The following is a 24,583-nucleotide window of genomic DNA, read 5'->3' as shown; positions in this document are numbered from 1 at the left end:
AAAGGACACCTGCAGTCAACCTTCTAAGTTTGTAGGAGATATTAACTTGTTTGAGGCAGTGAAAAGTCAATCAGTGAAGATAATCACAGAGCTCACAAGAAAATCAGCAGCAGAGTGTCAGTGAGGGTGAATATAAAGTGCAGTGTGAAGAAATACAATGATTCAAATTTTGATTATGAGCATGAACGTTAAACTATCAGATATGCTCACAGAAGTCCTAAAGTCACCCTGACCTAGTAAATAGCTTTACCACAAAGCCTGGCTGGTCATCTTTGGGAGGACATCTGGAAGCAAACTGAAAAGAATATGATATTGCCTGGTTTCAAAACCCTGATTCATCTGTATCTAGAAAAAAGGAAACATAAATGATCATTATGACAAGAAAAATCAATAGAACTGAAGCAGGTCTAGGTGTGATCTTGGTCAAGGTAATTTCCTTCAGCAGAGGCAATCCCCACAAAGGGCTGAAGGTAGAGTGCCAGTAGCAGTCCCAATAACTGGAGGGTAATTGGCCGTTTGTTCTCCAAGACAGACGTTGGCAGCGTATCCCACCGGCCCCCATACTGGCCTCCCTCTTGACCTCCAGTTCCCATTTCTGATTTACATGGCTGAACAGCAAGAGGCTACTACTAAGGCTGTGTTTAGTGAAAGACAATGGTTTAGTTGCCAAGTACAAGACCAGCCCTTGGGGAAATCAAGGAGCTGACAGATCTGCCATCAGTGGTCCTGGCTTCCGTTCCCAGACTCCTTTCTCCTTTTGCAATACTTTTTCCTTTTCCTGCTTCTCCCTTCCTTGCCCGGTGCACTTCTTCTCACCTCTCCCTACCTCTACCACACACACCTTTCCAGTGGAAATAATTGGACAGTTTCATTCACCCAAACTTGTCAATGACAGGACTGGATTTGCATTTCAATTTAAAACAGTGTCTTAGGCTAAAAGAGTGAAACCCTTTGCAATTTCAGGCTATCTTGGGTGAGGGGAACACTTTCCTGAATCTTAAGAACGAAGTGGTATAGGGAGTCATCAATCCCTTGGAACGTTAAGTGTGGTTCCTAGAGAGATCTTACAAAAATTGGTGTGGATGGGGCCAGCAAGAGAGAGGGGGAAAAATAATTTTTTTTTGTGGAGGTTCTTGCCTGCCAGGCATGATTAAGAACTGCTGATAAAAGCAAGAGCTGGATCCCTCAGAGTGGTAACTGCTGCTGTCTAGTAACTCAGGCTAAAGAATCAAAGCAGAGGTTTTTCTGTTGTGAACTAAGAATCTGTCCCTGGTCAACTGCAACCAACTGGTTAGAGTAAATCCAAGTAGAGAGCTGGAGAAGCCAGACCTCTATTAAAATGATGATGGTGAAGGTAGTTTGCATAGAACTAAAGATAGTTCATTAGTCTTCTTTCCCATCAATGATCCCACCTGTTCTACCTGCCAGTATTCTACTTTTTAGTGGTGAGAACCTTTGATAACCTAAAAGTAGACTTTAAAAGGGAAGAATCTTAGAAGATTTTGTTGATACATTGCAACTCTCTGTTGTTTCAGGCTGGGCAACTTTCTCAAAGATCTTATTTACTCAAACATGTCATAAAGTTTGTGCCTTTACAGCTCCAACTAGTCCTATCTTATTTGGGAAAACTCATCTCTCCCTTTAAGAGTTTTAAATTTATACCATCACCAACAAATTTGGCATTGTATTTTGAAAATATTGCCTACGTTTCACATATCAGTGGGTTGTTTCCTAGAAGAAGCGTGTGTAAAATAAGTGAGTTACTGAAGGAGTAGATTTGAAAAAGTATTTCCAGCTGGATTTGCTGTCAATTCTGCTTCACATTGTACCTCTTTATTTTCAGTATAATTCTTCTGTACCACCAGTAATTTTTTTTACATTCCATTTGAATGTAAATTCCATAAAGGCAGGGATTTTTTGTTTCTTTGGTCATAGATGTGTTCCTGCACTGAGAATGGTGCCTGGAATGTAGTTAGGGAATCAGCAAATATTTGTAAAATGAAATTAATATTTCCTATTACCATCTAAAGGCTGGAAAATTCTCAAGCTGCCTTTTAGCTGCTCAGAACATCTTATTATCTCTCATCAAAATGAAACTGTCTTTGCTCCAATCTCTCTTTTTGCTGATAATGACTTAACTAGTAGTTCTTTTGGTTTAGTATATTGGAAAGAGTTAACTAGGAGTTATGATTTTCAGGATTAATCAATAATTAGCTGAGGGAACATTGGGAAAGTCATGTAAATTTTCTGGGTCTTCGTTTGTTCATCTGTAAAGGGTGGTTTAATGATGCCCTTATGTTGTAGGATTTTGAATTGGATCAAATGGCACAGCAAACAAAAAGTTTAATGGTTAAAAGCAAGAACTCTGAATCCAGACTCAAATCCTACCTTCTCCACTTTCTGATTGTGTGACCTTAGGCAAGTTATTTAATCTTTATAAGCTTTGGTTTCCACATATGTGAAATGGAGATAATTATAGTACCCCTCCCATAGAATTATGGTGTGGATAAAAATAGTCAATATATGTAAAACACTTAAAACAGTGCCTGCCACATAAAAGTGCCCATCATGAATGTTAGGTATTATTATTATTAAACATAGAACACTTTTGGAAAATTGTGAATTGCTGTACACGTGGAAGGTAATTAGATTTCCATTTTAACAGGTCATCGATGGCTCAGGCTAAAATGAATGAGTAATGCTGAAATTTTAGGCCTGTGATTAGCGAGGGAATGAGTGATTTGGCATCTCTCAAATTGTACCTCATACTTGGCCATGTATTCTGCCTATTCACAGAACTGGCCTGAGGTGTCCATGTACAGGGAATTAACTGTTACATTTATTCACAGTGACTTTGCCTTTCTGAGTTCTGACATCATCTACCTGTGTGATGTTGGATGACTCAATTAACTGAATTGATTCTGAGTTTCGTCGCTTGCAAAATGGGAGCAATAACAGCTTATTGCCTTTTTCAGAGGATTAGTGAGAGGCCCAAATAAGATATTCACTATTCAAATATGAGATAGAGTCATTCTTTTGCTGATTCTCCCTGACATTTTGATAGAACTTTAACTGTCCCGCTCTACAAAAATAGTGGGCTATTCAAACACTTTTTCTATCTAGACTCCCCTTTCATCAAAGTTGAAAACAGACCCAATAAGTGGTCCAAGAAGCTACAGCCCAGTTCAAATAGACTGTATGGGGCAGGGGTAGTAGAGAAAGGCTTATTGACTAAATGTTCAGCCTGAATGACCAATCTCAGAACAGTAGAGTGTTTGCAAATAGCCAAGTGGTCTAATTGGCTTAGTTTGGAAAGTTTAGTATGTTAAACTCCTTACTGAATTAATGCATTTACATTCCTATTATGGTCCATAAATATGAATTTTATAGGGTTGGGAAACTGGAGGTAGAATATGGAAGAGATTCAGGAAATGTCATTAGTATCATTATTGAGATAGAGTCTCACTCTGTCACCCAGGCTGGAATGCAGTGTTGAGATCTTGGCTCACTGCAACCTACGCCTTCTGGGTTCAAGCGATTCTTGTGCTTCAGCCTACTGAGTAGCTGGGACTATAGGCATGCACCACTATGCCCAGCTAATTTTTTTTCTTTTCTTTTCTTTTTTTTTTTTTTTTAGTAGAGATGGGGTTTCGCCATGTTGGCCAGGCTGGTCTTGAACTTCTGGCCTCAAGCGATCTGCCTGCCTCGGCCTCCCAAAGTGCTGGGATTGCAGGGATGAGCCACTACGCCTGACCTGTTTTATTTTTCTTTCAAATCCTGGTGAACTTCTGCTTTTGGCTATGATGGAATAACTGGTATTGGATTGTTCCTCCTGTGGTAAGCAATCACAAGACTGAACAAAATGTATGGAGGAACTATTGTCAAACAATGGAAAACAGGTGGTGCAAACCACGATCTCTGAGAGAAACTCATGAGGTTTAAGTCCCATGCTGGTGCAGCTTTCTGCCTAGGGACATTTTCCCAGCCACGGTGCAGGGAGCTGTGATTTAACGAAAGTACAGTAGTCCTCTTGAGCTGAGGAAACCTAGATCAGAGTTTGGGGTATCTGAAGTGCCTGGAGTCTACACAGTAGGGCACTAGAGTCGAGAAGCAGCACAGAATAGTGGGGAGGTCTTGAAGGGACTTCTCCCTAAGTTTTTGGCTGAGGATTACAATCGTATTCAGGGCAAGACTGCACAAGGCTTACCAGAGAGCAACTGCTACACAACTGGGTATAAGAACAGAGAAAGTAAAGGTTGAGAAGAAGTAAGGAATGCTGGAGATCCTCCGCAGCTACAGTGCAGGGACATCATTAACATCTTGTTACCACCTCAAGAATCCAGCTTTGAGACCACAAGGGCCACACCCTAAGAGTAATGCCCCATTCCTTAGAGTAAAGCCTGCTTTCTCAATCTTCTCTACAAAAGCCTAATACCAATCTTTCACAAGATGCACAGTTGAGGAGCTTTCCACATATCCACCCCAACAAAGTATGAAGCCAAACCTACACAAGTTCAAGGTGGTCAGTCAGAAACCGATCTGCCTGTGAGAACAAAAACAAGATTATTTCTCAGAAGATAACAGAATGCAGAGTTTCTACCATGTATTATGAACAATACCCAGTATATAATAAAAGATTACTAGATGTGTAGAGAAACAGGAAAATGTGATCCACAGTCAAGAACAAAAGAAATCAATGAAACTATGTCTTAGTGAGTAAGTAGATAGGGAATTTCAGCAGATAAATGGAAATATATATATATATTATATATATATATATATATAGAGAGAGATATGTATGTCTATATATGAAGCAGCTATTGTCAAACATCAGGAAAAAAGGCAACATAAATCATGATCCCTAAGAGAAACTCATGAGGTATACCTCACGTTGTTGTCTTTCTGCCTAGGAAAATCTCCACGTTGAACTCCACATTCAGTTCACTCTAGAACTGAAAGTCTTCTCTGATGTGAAACACAGCAATGAACTAATTTGAATTAAAATAAGTAGAGCCTTAAGAATGGCATGTTTAAAGTGAGGAACAAAAGCAAAGAAGAAACAAAGAAAAACCTTGTTAACCCACAATTCTATATCCAGTGAAAATATATTTCAATAACTAGGGCAAATAAAGACATTTTCAGATAAGTAAAAGCTTAAATAATTAATCACTAACAGACCTGCAACATGAGACAAGCTAAATTATTTAGGCTAACAGGAAATGATACAGAAGGAAAGTCATATTTAAGGGAGGAAAGACAAGCTCTAGAAATGGTAAATAAGAGGGTATATTTACAAGAAAATATTATTTGTTCTCATAATTTTCTCAAAAGTGAACCTACTACTAAAGCAAAATTAATAACGTTTTAATGAGATTTTTACAACATTTGTGGAAATAAAAGATATGGCAATGATAGCATGAAGAACAAGGGTTGGTAGGTAAATGGAATTATACTGTTGGAAGTTGATTCCAGACTGGAGACAAAAATTTATAATACATCATCTGACACATGATTATATCCAGAATATAAAAATAATTCTTATAGCTCAATAGTAAGAAGTCAAACAACCCAATAACAAGAGCAGATTTGGACACTATAGAAGAAGACATACAGATAAGCCAATAAGCATATGACCACATGCTCATCTTTCATCATTAGGGAAATGCAATTTAAAACGAGAGGAACGCCGGGCACGGTGGCTCAAGCCTGTAATCCCAGCACTTTGGGAGGCCGAGACGGGCGGATCACTAGGTCAGGAGATCGAGACCATCCTGGCTAACACGGTGAAACCCCGTCTCTACTAAAAAATACAAAAAACTAGCCGGGCGAGGTGGCGGGCGCCTGTAGTCCCAGCTACTCAGGAGGCTGAGACAGGAGAATGGCCCGAACCCGGGAGGCGGAGCTTGCAGTGAGCTGAGATCCGGCCACTGCACTCCAGCCTGGGCGACAGAGCGAGACTCCGTCTCAAAAAAAAAAAATAAATAAAAATAAAATAAAATAAAATAAAACGAGAGGAACATTCACTGACAAACCCACTAGAATGACTGTAGTTGAAAAGACTGACAACAGCAAAAGTTGGTGAGGATCTAGAGCAACCAGAATTAATGTAAAATGATACAATCTTTTTGGGGAACACTTTGGTAGTTTCTTATAAAGTTATGCATATGCTTACCATCAATTTCTCTTCTAGGTATTTGCCCAAGAGAACTGAAAGCATATGTCCACACAGGCTTGTACACATTTGTTTTAGCAGTTTTGCTTAAAATAGCCAAAAACTAAAATAATCCAAATGTTCATCAAAAGGGGGAATGAATAAACAAATTATGGTACAGCTATTGAATGATTTTCAGCAATAAAAAGGAACAAGTATCAACATACACAATAAGATGGATAAATGTCAAAGGCTTATGCTGAGCTAAAGAAACCAGGCACAAAAGAGTGTATACCATATGATTCCATTTATATCAAACTCCAGAACAGGCACAATTAATCTCTATTGATAGAAAACAGATCAGTGGTTGCCTGGAGCCAGGCGTGGGTGGATGCCTGCAGAGAGACATAAGGGAACTTTTTGGGTGATGAAATGTTCTATATTTGTCTTTACTAGGATGGAGGTTTCACAAATTATACATTTGTCAAAAATAATTGAACTGTACCCTTAAAATGGGTACAGTTTACATTATGTGAATTATACCTCAATAAAGATGGTTTAAAAATTGAAATGGTCACAACATTGTGGGTCGCTGTCACATGGCATTTTTACTTTTGGACATAGTTCTAGATATTCATGTCACCCAGAAATCCAGGTGAAGATAAAGGAATAATAACATGACAAAGGAAAAAGAGAAAACAAGAACTACAGTTTATAGTTTCCAAATACTTGTTAGCTTAGAAATACAATACAATAACAGGCCAGGCACAGTGGCTCACGTCTCTAATCCTAGCACTTTGGGAGACTGAGGTGGGCGGATCAGTTGAGGTCAGAAGTTCAAGACCAGTCTGACTAACATGGTGAAACCCTGTCCCTACTAAAAATATAAAAATTAACCAGGTGTGGTGGCATGTGACTGAAATCCCAGCTACTTGGGAGGCTGAGGCAAGAAAATTGCTTGAATCTGGGAGACGGAGGTTGTAGTGAACCAAGATTGTGCTGCTGAACTCTAGATGGGCAACAGAGTGAGACTCTGAAAAAAAAAAATCTATCTATCTATCTATCTATCTATCTATCTATCTATCTGGATATATTTATTTAGATATATATATCTGGATATGTATATATTTATATATATACACTTGGATATATATATATATCTAATGACATGCTGTATAATCTTTGAAGGGTAGGAAATGGCTGTTGAATGGTGATGGAAAATTGTATTAATTCATTCTCACTCTCATGCTGCTATGAAGAAATTCTTGAGACTGGACAATTCATAAAGGAAAGAGGTTTAACTGACTCACAGTTCAGCATGGTTGGGGAGGCCTCAAGAAACTTACGGTCATGGCAGAAGGGGAGGCAAACACGTCCTTCTTCACATGGCAGCAGGAAAGAGAAGTGCTGAACAAAAGGGGTAAAGCCCCTTATAAAAATCATCAGATCTCATGAGAAATCACTCATTATCATGAGAACAGCATGAGGGTAACTGCCCCCATTATTCAATTACCTCCCACTGGGTCCCTCCCAAGACAAGTGGGGAATGATTTAAGATGAGATTTGGGTGGGGACACAGCCAAACCATATTAGAAAGTTAGTTTATTCCAGTGAATGTGGGAAACACCTTCTGGAAATAGAAAAACTGGCATCCTATCCTGGTGTGTACCATCACATAAAAAGCAATAAATCCATGATTATCAACTTCATGTGAATTAGAAGAGAGCTAAATGCATTCAACATTAAAACTCTGCTGAATAGAACTGGCTCTTGAATGACTCACCACACTTGTCATCCTTTGGGCCATCATTTATAGACATTGTGCTGGCAAAAAACTGGAGATCCATACAGAGATTAACAGATATCCTCTTAGTAGAAGGTGGGCAGCAAGGGAATTTAATGCAGTTGTGTTTAAAAAGAGGCTCTTCTGAAGTATAAAAAAGTGAGTCCAATGAAGGAGATTTCAGGAACAGTGGAGCCCAGTGAGGTAGGCCTAGTGTTCATCACCCTGGATCTCCTATCACCATAAGCAAGCTTTTCTCCCTATTTGCAGAGGCCAGGAGGTATTTTTCTCATCTGATAAACGAGTTTATTTTGGTAAACAAAATAAACAATTTGCATTTCCTTGGAAAAAAATCCCATTATTTAAAGAAGTTTTGGATTTTACCTTTTAACCACTCAAAAAAAAAAAAAAAAATGAAGTTACAAATGAGAAAAAGACAAATGAGACAAATCAACCAATTAAAATGTGTTAAAATGCATTAAATGAATTAAAATGTATGGCCCTCATAATTTAAAACCTTGTTAGAGTAAACAAAATGTAAAAGCAAACAAAAAATATATAGGGAAATATGAATACTATTAAGTGAACATTGAATAGTATTCAGAAATCATTGTTAAAAATGTTTAGGTGTGATAATGGATTTGGGGTTTCATTTTTAAAAAACCATTTTTGTGCACATACTGACATATTTATAGATGAAACAATGTAATGTCTGGCATTTGCCACTATGTAATATGGGTGAGAAGAACTATACAACTTTAACTTAATATCAGATTCTTAAGGGAAAATAGCTCATGGGATTAATTATTATGGGTGAGTGTGAAAGTTTATTCTAGTGCGATGCTCTGGGAAACAGCTTTGGTGTTTCCTCTTCAAGCATCTGAAGCATGCGCCTAACCAGAGCCATAGAACAGTATAAAGAGCCCTCATAGCTTTTTATTCTTTGGTTCAGAACTGCCTTATACTCCACTGCCTTTTCCTTCTGGCCATGACTTTCACGGTCTCCATCTTACTTGGCTTACAGCTGGCTACCCTGTCTTTCCCTGGTGCTGATTCCAGGTTGATGGCTCTGATTAAGGCTTGGCACTTCCTTGGCATGCTGTTTCCAGCATGGACTCCTTTGTCTCTGCATACACCCCAACCACAGCCAAGTGGCACGATGTTCTCCAATGTTCCCAACCTCCTGGGTATAACACTGGAAGAAGCTCCAAAGAACCTGTCTGTTTGACGACGTAGAAAGGAGACTGATGTAAATGCAAAGTTTTCACATATAACCATCAGAATTGAAACAGAAAAGAGTGACACTATAAGTGCACTACAATTTCACTGAGGAGTTGGATAAGCAAAATTACAGATACCACAGGAACGATCCTGGAAACTGATTAAATTCCCTTTCTAGTTATACTTTGAATTTCATCAGAATGCTATAAATTGTCATTTTAAAACCACAGTTCAAGTAATATAATATTTTTCAAACTGAAGGACATGTTCCTTTCATGGGTTGTGAAATTAATTTAATAGGCAGCCAAAAACATTTTTAACAGACCAGACTAGACTAGTCTGGAAAGAAATAAATGGAAAATATTAAAGTGAGTCATACATAGTAAGAGTGAATATACTTTCTGTAGAATTTTTCTCTTAGTTTTTCAAGTGTGTGTGTGTGTGTGTGTGTGTGTGTATGTGTGTGTGTATATGTGTTGTCACAGTATAAAATCAATTTCTTACTGTGGCCATTTCCAAAAATATTTGAAAATCCTTATGTAATGAATTTCTATATACGATAGAAACCAAAAAGATTCAGGGGGCAAAAAAGGTAACTCCGAAGGAAAATTTCTGTCAAAACAAAATCCTGGTAATTCAATAACTAACTTGTTACCCGAATCAGAGAACTAATCCATGCCAACCAGTCAGAAACTGTAAATAACCTGGTAGAAGGAGCAGGCTACTAGATGTCACCTGATTTGTTCTTTTCGTGTGGTTTTGCTGACTATGTTTTCCTGTTGAATTTAAAAGGCCCCACTCATTTTTGTTACTTGGTAACTGCCGTTTTCAGACCAGCTTTTGTCTGTTTCTAGATGCAGCCTGCAGGACACCAGCTGACAGTGGAAGGACTGAGGAAGCTTGTATAATTTTGTACAAGATCTACTGCAAGTTCAGCTGAAGAACTGCTCCAAAGTTTAGGTCATGGTAAGAACAAGGTTAGATGACATTAGTCACTCAAACACAGACTCAAGCTGCAACAACTAATGCTCCTATGAGATTGGTTATATGCCAAGGTCATATTTGGCCAAAGAATGTATGCCCTTTGAAATCCCAGCAGGCATAGACCTACAAATTCTCAACTAAGGAGATAGATGTTCATTCATTTTTACAGCTCCTGGGTGGAGAAAACTATTTCCCCCTGCCAAATTTTTCTTTTATGTAAAACTTTAAATAAGAACTAAGAGCTTTCATAGTGCCTACAAACCTGAAAATTTTTAATATAAATCCTCTAAAAGTTTGTGTCACTCACAGCTTCTTGCTGTTTTTTGTTTGTTTGTTTTGTTACTTTTTGTCTTCTTTGTTTTTTTTAGAACCTCCTCAAAATGGACTTGCATGTTCCCTTTCTAGAAGGAGTAAGTCCTATTCAAACCCTTTAAATCAAAGCTGGGCATGGTGGCTCACGCCTGTAATCCCAGCACTTTGGGAGGCTAAGGTGGGCGGATCACTTGAGATCAGGAATTTGAGACCAGCCTGGCCAATGTGGTGTAACCTCGTTTCTACTAAAAATACAAAAATTAGCCAGACATGGTGGCGGGCACCTATAATCCCAGCTACTCGGGAGGCTGAGGCAGGAGAATTGCTTGAACCCAGAAGGCGGAGGCTACAGTGAGCCGAGATTGCATCACTGCACTCCAGCCTGGGTGACAGAGCAAGAGTCCATCTCATAACCAAAACCAAAACCAAAAACAACAAACCCTTTAAATCAAGAGGTGAATCCTGAATCCCCATCTGGAAGGTACTGTGGGAGGGCATAATTATGATAGATAATCTATCTCAAAATGACATTTGGGAAATGAAATGTTCAAATTCTGACCAAGGGGATCAGAAGGAAATAATTCTGAAAGTCTTAAAAGGGGAAGGTAGGGTGGGGAACACAATTAGAGTGAAATCACAAGAAATGTGAAATGTACTTATCAGATGGCTTCACAATGTGCTCTTATTGGTGGTGTGTCCCTGGGCACCAAGGAGGCCAGGCCTACCGTATTGAAAGCAGAATGGAGGGGAGCTCAGCATGGCTCCTCCGAGCAGTCACAAGTGATTCATACGGACCCAGCTGGGGCCCCAAGAAGGGAGAGGGTGCGGTAGTGTGGACACTGTGGATTTCCAGGAACCATAGCAATCCACAGCTCCAGCTCAACAATGATGCAAACCAGGACCTTGCCAAACTGTCTTCTCCCAGAGAACAGAGTCTGCTCAGGCTTATGTTCTTGCCTCATTGCGAGTTTCAAATGAGGTGACAAGAATGGCATCTGGAACATTTCCTGGCAGAGAGGGCATTTCTCCCCTCCCCTCTCCCAGAGCTTGTTCCTTTTCTTACCTCTCTCTGTTCCTGCTTCACACTGAAAGAGCCTGGCAATGGAATGAGACCAAACCTTCGTTCAAATCCAGCCTCCCTACTTGCTTGCTTAGAGCAAATCACTGAACTCCTGTAAGCCTCAGTTTCCCCAGCAATAAAAGGAAGAGATAATAACTCTTACCTTATAGAGTCATATGAGGATCGGGGGAATGTACATAATGTGCTCTGCAAACATTCAACACTCAAGGTCAGGGTTTCTCAACTTTGCACTTTAACATTTTGACCAGGTCATTCTTTGTTGTAGGGGGCTGTCTTGTGCATTGTAGGATGTGTAACAACATCCCTGATCTCTACAAACAGGATACTAGTAGTACCTTCCTTCTCCTTCCCACAGTCGTGACAACCAAGAATGCCTCTAAATATTGCCAAAGGTCCCCCTGAGGGCAAAATCAGGCCTGGTTGACTATGATTTCCATCTTGCTTTCCTTTCTCTCTCTCTCTCTCTCTCTCTCTGTCTCTCTCTCAGTTTTGGGAAAGTGAACTGTCATGTTATGGACAGCCCAGATCACAAGTAACTAATGTCCCAATCAAATAGCCAGCAAGCACCTGAGGCCTGCCTGCAGCCAAGTGAGTGACTTTGGAAAAGGATCCTTCCTCGGTTGAGCCCTGAGATGACTGCAGCCCTAGATGACGCACTGATCACAGCCTTTGACAGATCCTGAGTCAGAGGCACTTAGCTAAGCCATACCCCCATTCCTGACACACAGAAACTCTGAGATAATAAATGCTTATTCTTTTAAGCTGCTAAGTTTTGGGGTCATTTGTAATGCAGCCATAGGTAGCTAAGACAAGGACCAACAATGATCAAGTAATATATCAGTGTTGCATGGGAAGCAGATGCGTCTATGCACATAAGAGATCTCAGAGGTGACCCCATAGGCAGATCCTGAGGTTTCCATGGTTTTGGGAGGGGAGGACATTTGCATTCTTGCATCAGTATTATTTGGTTGTCCCGTATATATTTAGTGCTCTTTCTGTATATGACTTATTGAAACATCCCCTTTATCTTTGTAGGGCTGTGGTTTACCATTTAAAAATGTTAAATGAAACGTCTCTTATTCTAAATTAATTTTATCTTCTTATTCACTATATATGAATACATTTTTCTTGACTATCATCAGTGGTATACTAGTTTGTGTTCTCATTTTCCTAAACATATTTTATTATAAATGTAGCAAACAATTAATATAAAGAATATGAAACAGTGGGGGGAAGCAGAATGTTAATGAGAATTAACCATTATTAACAATTTAGTATGTATCTTTCCAGATATTTTCCATGAAACACAATTACACCACATAAATACGTATTTTTTTTTCAAGATTCTTTGGTTTCAAGGGATAGAAATCAAAGCAAACTGGCTTAAGCAGAAAGATTTCCTTGGCTTGGATAACCAAAATTCTGGAAGCATACGAGTAGAATTACCTACCTTAGACATGATTGAAGCCAGGACTAGAACATCACCAGGAATTACTCTCTTTGTCTCTCATCTCTATGTCTCAAGGTGTGTTGGCTTCATTCTCCCACATTGGGCTTTCCATGAGTCAAGGATGTGGCCACCAGGACCTCCTGAGTCTCTTATAACTTTATGACTGAAGTAAAAAGAGGTGTTGGTCTCCCAGGTTGAAAAATCCCAGGTAATGTTTCTGATTGCTTTAGCCTGTTGATTAACCACTCCAGCCAAGGGTGTGAGGTATTATGAGAAGCTCAGCTGGAGTCACATGTCTAATCTACTGCTGGAGAAGGTTACTAGACAAAGTAGGGGAAGGAGTGCTTGGCAGCCAATAACAGTAGGCACCTATCACAATCTTTTATCTAAATATTATCATGATGTGCATCATTAGTCTCAATTTGTTTTAATCAGTAAATTACATATCACAGGCTTCTTTACATATGAACATATATTATGCTCAGTTTATTCAATAGTCTACACTCAACAGAACAGAAATATGAACTGTTTTGGTTTTTTTTTCCAATCATTTCTTTCAACCATATTCCATGAAATCTCCCTTTCCTGCCCTTAAGAATATCTTGGGCAGATCTCATAGTTTTCTGGTTACTTTTAATTATTAAAATGCGCTTTCCTATCTAGAGTAGTTTAAAAACTAAATCTTACATCCAATATGATGTTCATTCTCTTTCTCAAACCACCAGGCCAGGGTAAGTTTCAGGAAGGGGCTTGAGGTAAAGAAGGGCATGACTTGCCTTTTCACTTCTCCTGCCCTCCCTCTTCTGTGGTTGGAGTGAGAAGGAGGGAGAATAAGAAAGACATGTGTCTTTATATTTATGTGGCTGTTGTGGGATGAACTGCATTCCCCTAAAATTCATATATTGAAGCCCTAAATTCCTATACCTCAGGTTGTGCCTATTTTTGGAAACAGGGCCTTAAATGAGGTGATTAAGTTAAAACGAGACCATCAAGATGGATCCTAAGTCAACCTGACTGGTTTTCTTTGTAAGGACAGGAAATATGGACATAAAACGAGATACCTTGTGTGCATGCCCACAAGGATGACCATTTAAAGCAAACCAGAGAGGCCACAGAGGAAACCAGCCCTTGATTAGTTCCAGTCTCCAGAAATGTGAGAAAATAAATTTCTGTTGTTTAAGTCATTTGTCCTTAACCTTTTTGGCACCAGGGACCGGTTTCCTGAAAGACAATTTTTCCACGGATGGGAGGCAGGGATGGTTTCTGGATGAAACTTTTCTACCTCAGATCATCAGGTATTACTTAGATTCTCATAAGGAGTGCACAACCTAGATCCCTTGCATGTGCAGTTCACAATAGGGTTCGTTCTCCTATTAGAATACCATGCGACTGCTGATCTAACAGGAGGTGGAGCTCAGGCGGTAACGCTGGCTGGCCCACCACTCGCTTCATGCTGTTCAGCCTGGTTCCTAACAGGCCATGGACTTGTATCGGTCTGTGGCCCAGAAGTTGGGGGCCCCTGGTTTAAGCCAACCATTCTGTGGCTTATACACAAGTGTTCACAAAGGTCCTTATAAGCAGGAGGCAAGAGTCAGGATCAGGGAAGGAGATGTGAGGTTGAGGTAGAGGTAGAGTGAGGTAAGGAAGGAGCCATGAGCCAAGAAGTGCAGGTAGCCTCTAGAAGCTGAAAAAGGCACGTAAGATAATACATTTGTGTTGTTTTAAGCTAATGTGTTTGTGACAGCAGCAAAAAGAAAGTATATACTCTTTATGTTCTTAAAAGAGATGTATTGAATGCTGTGAGACAGGACATTTAAACATTTTTATTTTAATATAATTTCAGACTTTCAAAAAAGTCACACGAATAATATAAGAAACACTTGTGTTCCCTTTATTCTGATTCACCAATTGTTAATGTTTCATTCCATATGCTTTATCATTTGCTCTCACTCACTCTATGTTTTCCTAAACCATTTGAAAGTAATTTTCACATATTATAATCTGCTAGCCACAAATTCTTTATAGTTTGTATATACTAAAAGCAGGGACTTTTCTTACGGAACCACACTACAATGATCAACATCATAAACCATAACTTTGATGTAATACTGAACCTAAAATTCAGATTTGAATTGCTCTAATTGTCCCAGTAATGTTTTTTTGTGGTTGTTATTTTTCGTGGCCCAGGACCCAATCCAGGAGCATCTTGTGAATTTAGTTGTCATGTCTCTTTAGTCTCTTATAGTGTGTAACAGCTTCTTTATCTCTCCTTGTCTTATATATTTTTGAAAATTGTGAGTAAAGGCTAGTTATTTTATAAGATATTTTTAAATTTTACTTTGAAGTTTCTGCATAATTAGATTCAGGTTATACATTTTTTGGCAGAAATACGACAGGCATGATATTGTATCCTAGTCTGTGCGCCATATCAGGAGGCACACAACATCAGCTTGTTCCATTATTGATTATGTTAATGTATTACTGATGATGAAAGTTGCTATCAATATTTTCCCCATTTGTAATTAGTAAGTAATTTGTAGGCAGAATACTTTGAGATTACCTTCCCAACTCCACCAACCACAGTGTTGATTCTCACCTTTCCCTATTTCTATTTGTTAACTCCCTTTGACATTGGAACACATGGCTTCCATTATCTAATACGATATTTTAACCTGTCTGAAGTGATTTTTCATGCCACTATTTTCCCATTATTTACCACTCAGTATCATAAGTCATTTATAGTCCCTATGAATAGAGAAAATGTATGTGTATTTAATTATAAAATCTTGTTCAAATTGTTTTTAAAAGTTCTTTTTGGGACTTTCATGTTGCCAAAACATTTTTCACTTTTTCACTGAAATGTTAATTTCAGTTTTGTTTTGTGACTTTTTAGGGGCGGGGAGGGGAGAGAAAATTTATTGGAAGGTATATAAAAGGTTTACAACTTAGATAATAAAATAAATTACTCTTTAGTTTAAGAATTTCAACTGACCTAAGGCATTATTACCTGGAAGGCCCCAGGGTTCGTGGCACAGCTATGGTTATTCAAGTTCCTGTTACTCACGTCCGTATAAGAGACCACCTGAGCAGGCTTAGTGTGAGCAACAAGACTGTTTATTCACTTGGGTGCAAGTGGGCTGAGTCCGAGAAAGGAGTCAGTGAAGGGTGGTGGGATTATCATTGGTTCTTATAGGTTTGGGATAGGCGGTGGAGTCAGGAGCAATTTTTTGTGGGTAGGGGATGGATGTTACAAAGTACATTCACAAGGGCATGGAGGATGTATTGTCACAAGGGTGGGGAGGAATGTTACAAAGTACATTCACAAGGACGGGGAATATCACAAAGTACATTATCACAAGGGAGGGGAAAATGTCACGATGGCTTGACCATGTGTGGCCAGCTCAGAGGACCTTACAGTTCCAATGAACATCACAGAAGGGCTCCTTCCATGGTAAGCATTTTCTTTTATTCCACATGAGGATGCTTTTGACTTCACTGAGAAACTTCTGATGGGTTCTAATGACATCTTAGTGACTCTAAACGGTATGTTACCTCAGGCCTGTGCCTTCATCCACTTCAGGTTTCAAGCTGGGTCAGGCCTGGGCAGAACTGATTTTTCTATAGGATCATCTAAATCAGGGGTTCCCAACCCCCGGGCCCCAGGTACTGGTCTGTGGCCTGTTAGGAACCAGGCTGTATAGCAGGAGGTAAGGGGCGGTGGGGAGGTGAGCATTACCGGCTGAGCTCCACCTCCTATCAGATCAGCAGCAGAATTAGTTTCTCATAGGAGCGGGAACCCTATTGTAAACTGCGCGTTTGAGAGATCTAGGTTGTGTGCTCCTTATGAGAATCTAACTAATCCCTGATGATCTGAGGTGGAACGATTTTATCCCAAAACCATCCCCACATCCCCACCCCTCTGTGGAAAAATTTTCTTCCACAAAACCAATCCCTGGTGCCAAAAAGTTTGGAGACCATTGATCTAAACAGATTGGTGGCTTTCCATTTCCTAGGGGTGGTGAATTTAAAATCAGAATCCACTATTTGATATGGTTATCTAGCTTGACTTGATTAAGGACAGAAGGGCCAGGGAACAGAGTAGTCATGATACAATGATTCTGATAAAGAGTCTCTCCATCATGGGAAGAACTGTTTTGCTCAGAGCACACTGCGGAAGAGAGGAAAGCCAGGGTGCAGTACCAACACACTATGAACCTAAACATCAGAAAAGATTCCTAAGGGTATCCGATGTGCATTCCCAGGAAAGAGCAGAATGGCTATACATGTGGGCTTGACCCCAGAAAGATTTGATTTGAGTCCTGGTACCACTATTTGTTTACTGGATGACTCTAGCCTAGTTACTTAACCTTTTTTAAGGTTTGGTTTCCTGCTCTACAAAATAGGGATAATAAAGGTGCTTATATTGCATGGTTGTTGTATTTCTTAGTGTGTATTCCAAGCTCAGCAAATGTCAGCTCACTGTAATTTTACAGATTTTACCCAATAAAGACTTCAGTTTGTCAATTCTTAGTTTTGTTGAATCTTGAGGGAAAGGGTCAAAAGTGATCATTTTTTTCATTGGCAGGTTGCTCTTTAAAATAACAAGATCATGTCCTGCAACCAACCATGTGGGTGGGGAGAATGTGTGAACTCCCTATTGATGATCATAACGCAGCTGAAGAAAATTTGTCACCTCAGTGTGGTACAATGTACTTACCATGATGCTAAATATCTTGTGGACACATTTCCAGGACACACTGAGTAGTACTGTGGCACAATTGTGTGCATATAAATCATGGATTTCTTCTCTTTTTTTGGTAATAGTTGGTAGAACTACCGTGTTTCCAATATGAAATGACATGGGGGACTATACATGAAATAATATTAAGAGAATAAAAAGCAGGATCCTACTGGCTGCCTTTCTCAATCACGATTGGTAATTCAAAGACACATTGAAATAGTTTGGCTCTGTGTTCCCACCCAAATCTCATCTGAAATTGTAATCCCCATGTGTGGAGAGAGGGGGGTGATTGGATCATGGAAGTGGTTTCCCCTATGCTGTTCTCATGATAGTGAGTGAGTTCTCACAAGATCTGACAGTTTTATAAGTGTTTGACATTTCCTCCTTCACAGGCTCACACTCTTCTCCCTGCTGCCACCCTGTGAAAGAAGGTGCCTGCTTCCCCATCCGCCATGATTGTAAGTTTCCTGAGGCCTCCCCAGCCATGTGGAACTGTGAGTGAATTAAACCTTTTTCCTTTATAAATTACCTAGTTTCAGGGAAGTTCTTTATAGCAATGTGAAAATGAACTAATACACACATAAATTCAGGTCAAAGTCCTCACCTCTCCACAAACACCACAGGTCCTGGGCACCTGAAGTGCCCAGTTCTCTAGATCTGGGGACTGTTCCTACTTTTGGCCATGGTGGTCAGGTTTGTTCCCAGCTTAGTCTTTGAATTTAGTCTTTGCCATATGTTCTTAAACTCTCTTTTCCAGTATCTACAAGTGGCATCCACCAATGGTCTCTAAAGCATCATGCTCTGTGTCTGGGTCTAGGACATCATAGGTGTTTAAAGGATACCTAGAATTTTTACCTCCTTCAGAAGGTATCCAGGAACGGTGGGCCTTGGTGGGAGGGGTCTTCTGAACCCACAGGACCTCATAGGCCTTGTCTAGAGTGAGACCAGACCACCTGGTTGAGGAATAATCCCACTCTAAGACTTGATGTGGAGGCTAGGACCCAGAACTTGACTCATTATGGCTCCCTTGGCTTCACGGTACTATTATACAATCAAACTGGGCTCCACTGGCCTGGCACAGTAAGGCCAGACATCCACACTGAGGTTTAAAGTGGCAAGAAAGGAAGGTATTTATTTGCAGGGCACCAAGAAAGGAGAATTGGCAGCTAAAGCTTATGTCCTGACTTCCCCAATGATTTGCAAGTAAGGGTTTTTAAAAACAGGGGTAAATTTCAGGAAAGCAGAAGTTACAAGCAAAATCATAAATCAATACATGGAGACTACACGTGGGTTATGGCCTGAAAGGGTGGGATATCTTGAAGCAGGAGCTTACAGGTCATAGGCAGGTTCAAAGATTTTCTGATTTGCAATTGGTTAAAGAAGAGAAGCTTTGTTTAATAATTTATGGTCAGCAGAAAGAATGTTAGCTCTGGCTCATGGGTGTGACTTCCTCCAGGACCCTCAGGAAGAAATCTAGAACAAAGAATGGTTGTCAGAATTCAGTCCTCAGTTCTCCCTTACCTGAGGTCTACGTGCCAGTGTATCCATTTGTTGGAGGTCCAGGTTTATGAAAAATAACTCAGGTACATATGTTAAGATGTTATCTTTAGTTTTTATAGGGAACCAAACATCTTGGGGCTTGTTTCAGGCTACCATTACCTTCTTCGTTTCGGGCTACCATTACCCTTTTTTTTTTTTTTTTTTTTTTTTTTTTTTTTTTTTTTTTTTTTTTGAGACACAGTCTCGCTCTGTCGCCCAGGCTGGAGTCCAGTGGCGCGATCTCGGCTCACTGCAAGCTCTGCCTCCCGAGTTCAGGCCATTCTCCTGCCTCAGCCTCCCGAGTAGCTGGGACTACCATTACCTTCTTGTTTATCAAGCTGCTGATTCACTTTCAGGGCTAGCTAGGTGTCTGGAATTTCCCTTGGAGGAGCTCAAGATATTCCTTTATTTCCATGCTTGGGGAGCCCACAGACCCCTAAAAGGGGTCCCTGCTCCATCTCAGTACCTGGATTTTCACTTCCTTGCTAAATCAGTCAGTTATAAAAAGCAGATTCAGCTCTAGCCCACATCTGAGTAACTGAGACATTATCATCTCCACTTGGCAAAAACGGAAGCGTGAAATGTGAGTCAGTTGTTTTATTCCACTTCCTAGTGGAGAGAGACAGTTTCTTATCCAGTGTGAATCGAGTCATTCAGGAAGAAACTCAATCCCAGAGAATTATTCAGACGGCGATTGAAGTCTGCTCCTAATTAGACACAGGCTGACTCAGGGGCCAGGGCCTGATGCGGCTGGCGAGCAGCTGTCTCACACGCTCACTTCTTACTCAGTCTCCTGGCACCTGTGCCTCCCTCTATCAAATAAACACAATTATAATTACTCCCTATGTAAGTGCAGCACAACCTGATTTCCATGTTATTTATACTCCCCACCCCCAAACACACATACCATCTTCTGAAGAGGTGGGTTCCAGCTGCTGGAGGGCCCCAAAGTGCTACCAGTATGCAAGGCTGGAGGTGAACTCCCAGGCAGAGCTGAACTGCTCACCAGGAAGGGGACAGGGTGGCGCTACAGGAAAACAAAATTTCCAGGGGAAAAAAACAGGAGAGGGAGACACAAGACCACAAGGTTGGGAAACGGGTCTAGGGCAAAGAAGAATCCAGCTTGGAGACCAGATACTTCCAAAGAGAATTGGGGATGTCAGGCTGAGATTTTGCATAGGAATTTCCTACAGGATTTATATAGGAGATTTTGTGTAGGAGCTTCCTATAGGATTTGTATGGGAGATTTTGTAAGATTTTGTGTAGGAGTTTCCCATAGGATTTGTATAGGAGATTTTGTAAGATTTTGTGTGGGAGTTTCCCATAGGATTTGTATAGGAGATTTTGTAAGTTTTTTTGTGTAGGAGTTTACTACACAAAATCTTGGTCAACACCTATGCAGTTCATTAATGCTTTTGGTGCAGAACAGATTGTCTATTTATTTACTGGAAAGGAGAGAGATGCTGTGTCCTGCAACAAGGTTAGCAAGAGATGAAAAGGAGGCTGAGTTACTTGTGTAGTTACAGTATTTTTAAAATGTCAGTTTGCCAGCCTAATCTGTGAGCTACATGAGGATAGGGATTATCTCTTGATAGCAGATCCCTAGTGCCTAGCACAATGTAAGCGCATAACAGGTGTTCAAACATTTATTGTATGAATACATTAAATGCCTTCACTCAGTGGCTCCATACAACTTCTGATCCCCAACTGAACTGAAGTCTAAAATAATGTTTTTTTGTCCCTTTGCCCAGGGTTCTCAGGGCACATTAGAAAGCTGATGATTTGGAGCATGGTAGGAGTGGCAGCAGCAGCAGCTTTAGGGCAATGCTTTCAAAAAGATGCTCTTCAGCCGGGCGCGGTGGCTCAAGCCTGTAATCCCAGCACTTTGGGAGGCCGAGACGGGTGGATCACTAGGTCAGGAGATCGAGACCATCCTGGCGAACACGGTGAAACCCCGTCTCTACTAAAAAATACAAAAAACTAGCCGGGCGAGACGGCGGGCGCCTGTAGTCCCAGCTACTCGGGAGGCTGAGGCAGGAGAACGGTGTAAACCCGGGGGGCGGAGCTTGCAGTGAGCCGAGATCCGGCCACTGCACTCCAGCCCCGGCGACAGAGCCAGACTCCGTCTCAAAAAAAAAAAAAAAAAAGATGCTCTTCAGCCCTCAGAAAGGGGTACTGCTGACTGACAACACAGCTGGAACCCCATATAGAGGAAATAACACGGGCCATCAATATGCCCACTCTAACAAGGGAGACCAATCTGATTTCCATAAGTATTAAAGTCAAATGTTGCTAGGGGATTTTGCATGCTGACATATAGAGAAAAATAAAGCTTTGCTTAAAGAGTGCATACATTCTTTCTCTGTTTACCCTCTGGGAACATCCATTGTAAAGAGAAATTGAACTCTAATTGTACTCAATTGTGACACTTAAGAAGAAATATAAAGTATATGTAATTGCAACAACCTTCAATCTTTTCCTTAGGCTAAATGAAACATACTAAATTGAGAAGGAGGTGCTATAGGCTTCATGGTATCACTAGAATAAAATGGTATAAATAGTATTTTGAATCAGAAGATGTGGCTTGAAGGCCCAACTCAACCACTTACTAGCGATGTGAGTTCCAAGGCTTATTTTAATAACTGATTTTGATTTTGCTTAACTTCTTAATTTCAATAAAAAATATAACCTTAACTATATAAAACCAGTAATCAAATTGTGGCAAGATTTTTTAAAAAGAGCAAGAAAAATATTCTTGATTAATGACATTTTAATATTTCTTTATATTTGTAGTTTTTCTATCGTGTCTAGGTATGACTCATGTTTCGCTTAACTTTATTTGAGACCCAATGTACTTCATCATTCTGAGGACTTATGTCTCTCTTTAATTCTAAACATTTTTCTGATGTTATCTTCTTCAGATACCCTCTATTCTTTCTACTTTGTCTTTCTGGAACTCCTATTTGGTAATGTTGAACTTCATCTGAAATCTGTGCTTCTGGAAAGCAGGGATGGTTAAGAAATCTACCCTCGTTTTTGTATTCTGGAAACAGCTAACCTCAAAGGGCACCCTGCCCTTGTATAGTCTGATATAAGACACATCTCCATCCTTCCTCATGACTCAGTTGGACTCTCGACGACTCTCTTGTTTACCTGCCTCTGCAAACCCAGGTTCCCTTCCTTTTCACTGAAACATTCCTCATTAATGAACATTCATCTATTGCTATAGACTGAATAAAATCATCTCCTTAATTTCTTGGTGCACTTTGTCTTTGACATGTTAGACACGCTAGATACATAGAACATTAACCTTCTCACCCATTTATCCTTGTTTCTGCTTCTATTTCTTGATGAATCTCCACCTCTTTATCTCTGAGTTATATTGTGAGTACTTTGTTCAAATCTATCCACCAGTTTGCTAATTCTCTATTCAGTGTTGAATCTGATATTTAAACAGGTTTTCATTTCTAAAAGTTATATTTGGTCTTTCTCTCTCTCTACCTATTCTTTTCACATCCCATTGTTCTTTCATGATGATATCATTACAGGATTTTTCCTTAGTTCAGCTAAAGACGGGGTCCTTGTCCCATGGCCAGGGACAAGGCCAGTTCAGACTCGCAGATAGTTTGAAGGGTAAGATAGGGTTTTATTGGGTGAAAAGGAAATAAAGGGAGAAACAGGGACTCTCCACAAGGCCAGAGTTCCTTTGGTGTGCTTCTCGCCTCACAGCTTGAATCCCAGGTTCCACACACACGGAAGAGGAGGGGCTAGGCTCCTCCCACCTGAAAATGGGGTGAACTTCTGTGGCTCTGCCCCAGTGTGCCAGTCAGTTAGAGTTTTGCCAGGGACCCTCTCCCACCTGGCTGTCTCAGTATCTTTAATTATTTTAAACATACTTCTATTTTAATCTTATAGATTGCTATATTTTCTCCAGACGGTGAAAATACTGCTTCTCCCTGTTTGTTGTGTCTGCCAATTCTCCCTCAAGGTAGATTGCTTCCTTGTGTAGTTAATAATTTCTTATTGTAAAGTTACCTTAGTGTTTCATTTTTTTGGAAGGTGATGGTGGTGACTCCTTTGTGCTCTGAATTGTCAAAGTATCACTGCAAAACTATTTTGAGTTTGCTTCTACTTCAGTCCTAGAGTCCACAAATCCTAGACCGATTTTTTTTTTTTTTTGGAGACACTCTGACACCTAGGCTGGAGTGCAGTAGCACAATCTCCCTCACTGCAGCCTCCATCTCCTGGGTCTAAATGATCTTCCCACCTCGGCCCCCAAGTAGCTGGGACTACAGGGGTGCACCACCACACCTAATTTTTTGTATTATTTTTTGTAGAGACAGGGTTTCACCATTTTGCCCAGGCTGGTCTTGAACTCCTGGGCTCAAGTGATCATCTGCCTAGGCCTCCCAAAGTGCTGAGATTACAGGCGTGAGCTACCGTGCCTGGCCCAATTTTTGTTTTTAAGTTTATTTTGTGTTTTATTTATTTATTTATTTTTGAGACAGGGTCTCACTGTGTTGTCCAGGCTAGAGTGCAGTGGTGCGATCTAGGCTCACTGCCATCTCCACCTCCTGGGTTCAAGCGATTCTTGTGCGTCAGCCTCGTGAGTAGCTGAGATTACAGGCATGTGCCACCATGCCCAGCTAATTTTTATATTTTTATTACAGACAGTGTCTCACCACATTGGCCAGGCGGTCTTGAACTCCTGGCCTCAAGTGATACACCTGCCTTGGCCTCCCAGAGTGCTGGGATTACAGGCATGAGCCACTGCTCCTGGCCTATTTTTATTTACTTTTTTTTTGAGAAAGAGTCTCGCTTTGTCACCCAGGCTGGAGTGCAGAGGCTCAATCTCAGCTCACTGCAACCTCCTCCTCTGGAGTTCAAGTGATTCTCCTGCCTGAGCCTCCTGAGTAGCTGGGATTACAGGCATGCCCCACCATACCCAGCTAATTTTTGTATTTTTTAGTAAAGATGGGGTCTCACCATGTTGCACAGGTGGTCTCAAACTCCTGGCCTTAAGTGATCCACTCCCCACTTGGCCTCCCAAAATGCTGGGATTACAGATGTAAGCCATCACGCCATGCCTTAATTTCTTTTTTAGAGACAGGTTCTTGCTCTGTTGCTGAGGCTGGAGTGCAGTGGTGCCATCATAGCTCACTGGAGCCTTGATCTCTTGTGCTCAAGTGATCCTCCTGCCTTAGCCTCTCTAGTAGCTGGGACTGTAGGCATGGACTACTATACCTGGCTAATCCTAGATAATTTTTAATGTTAATTTATCACTTTGGTTTCCTGCAAGAGAAAGGTAATGAAAATTTGGA

General features: G+C 40.5%; 1 long non-coding RNA gene across 14 annotated transcripts in view; it reads left to right on the top strand.

Moving 5' to 3' along the window:
- Positions 1-24,583, top strand: part of LOC123566839 (uncharacterized) — a 149,337-nt gene that overhangs the window by 50,409 nt on the left and 74,345 nt on the right. For 7 of the 14 annotated variants that reach the window (XR_012417936.1, XR_006689492.2, XR_012417942.1 and 4 more), the window contains 2 exons: positions 10,010-10,121; positions 18,116-18,217. This is a non-coding gene — a long non-coding RNA (uncharacterized lncRNA). Of the gene's footprint in view, positions 1-10,009; positions 10,133-13,057; positions 13,191-18,115; positions 18,218-24,583 lie in introns of all 14 variants that reach the window. The other 7 variants (XR_012417933.1, XR_006689491.2, XR_012417935.1 and 4 more) reach the window with 3 other exon arrangements.

The sequence above is a fragment of the Macaca fascicularis genome, chromosome 9, assembly GCF_037993035.2.
Source record: "Macaca fascicularis isolate 582-1 chromosome 9, T2T-MFA8v1.1".
NCBI lineage: Eukaryota > Metazoa > Chordata > Mammalia > Primates > Cercopithecidae > Macaca > Macaca fascicularis.
The sequence above is the reverse complement of the archived record's forward strand: the minus strand, read 5'-3'. Positions and strand labels throughout refer to the sequence as shown.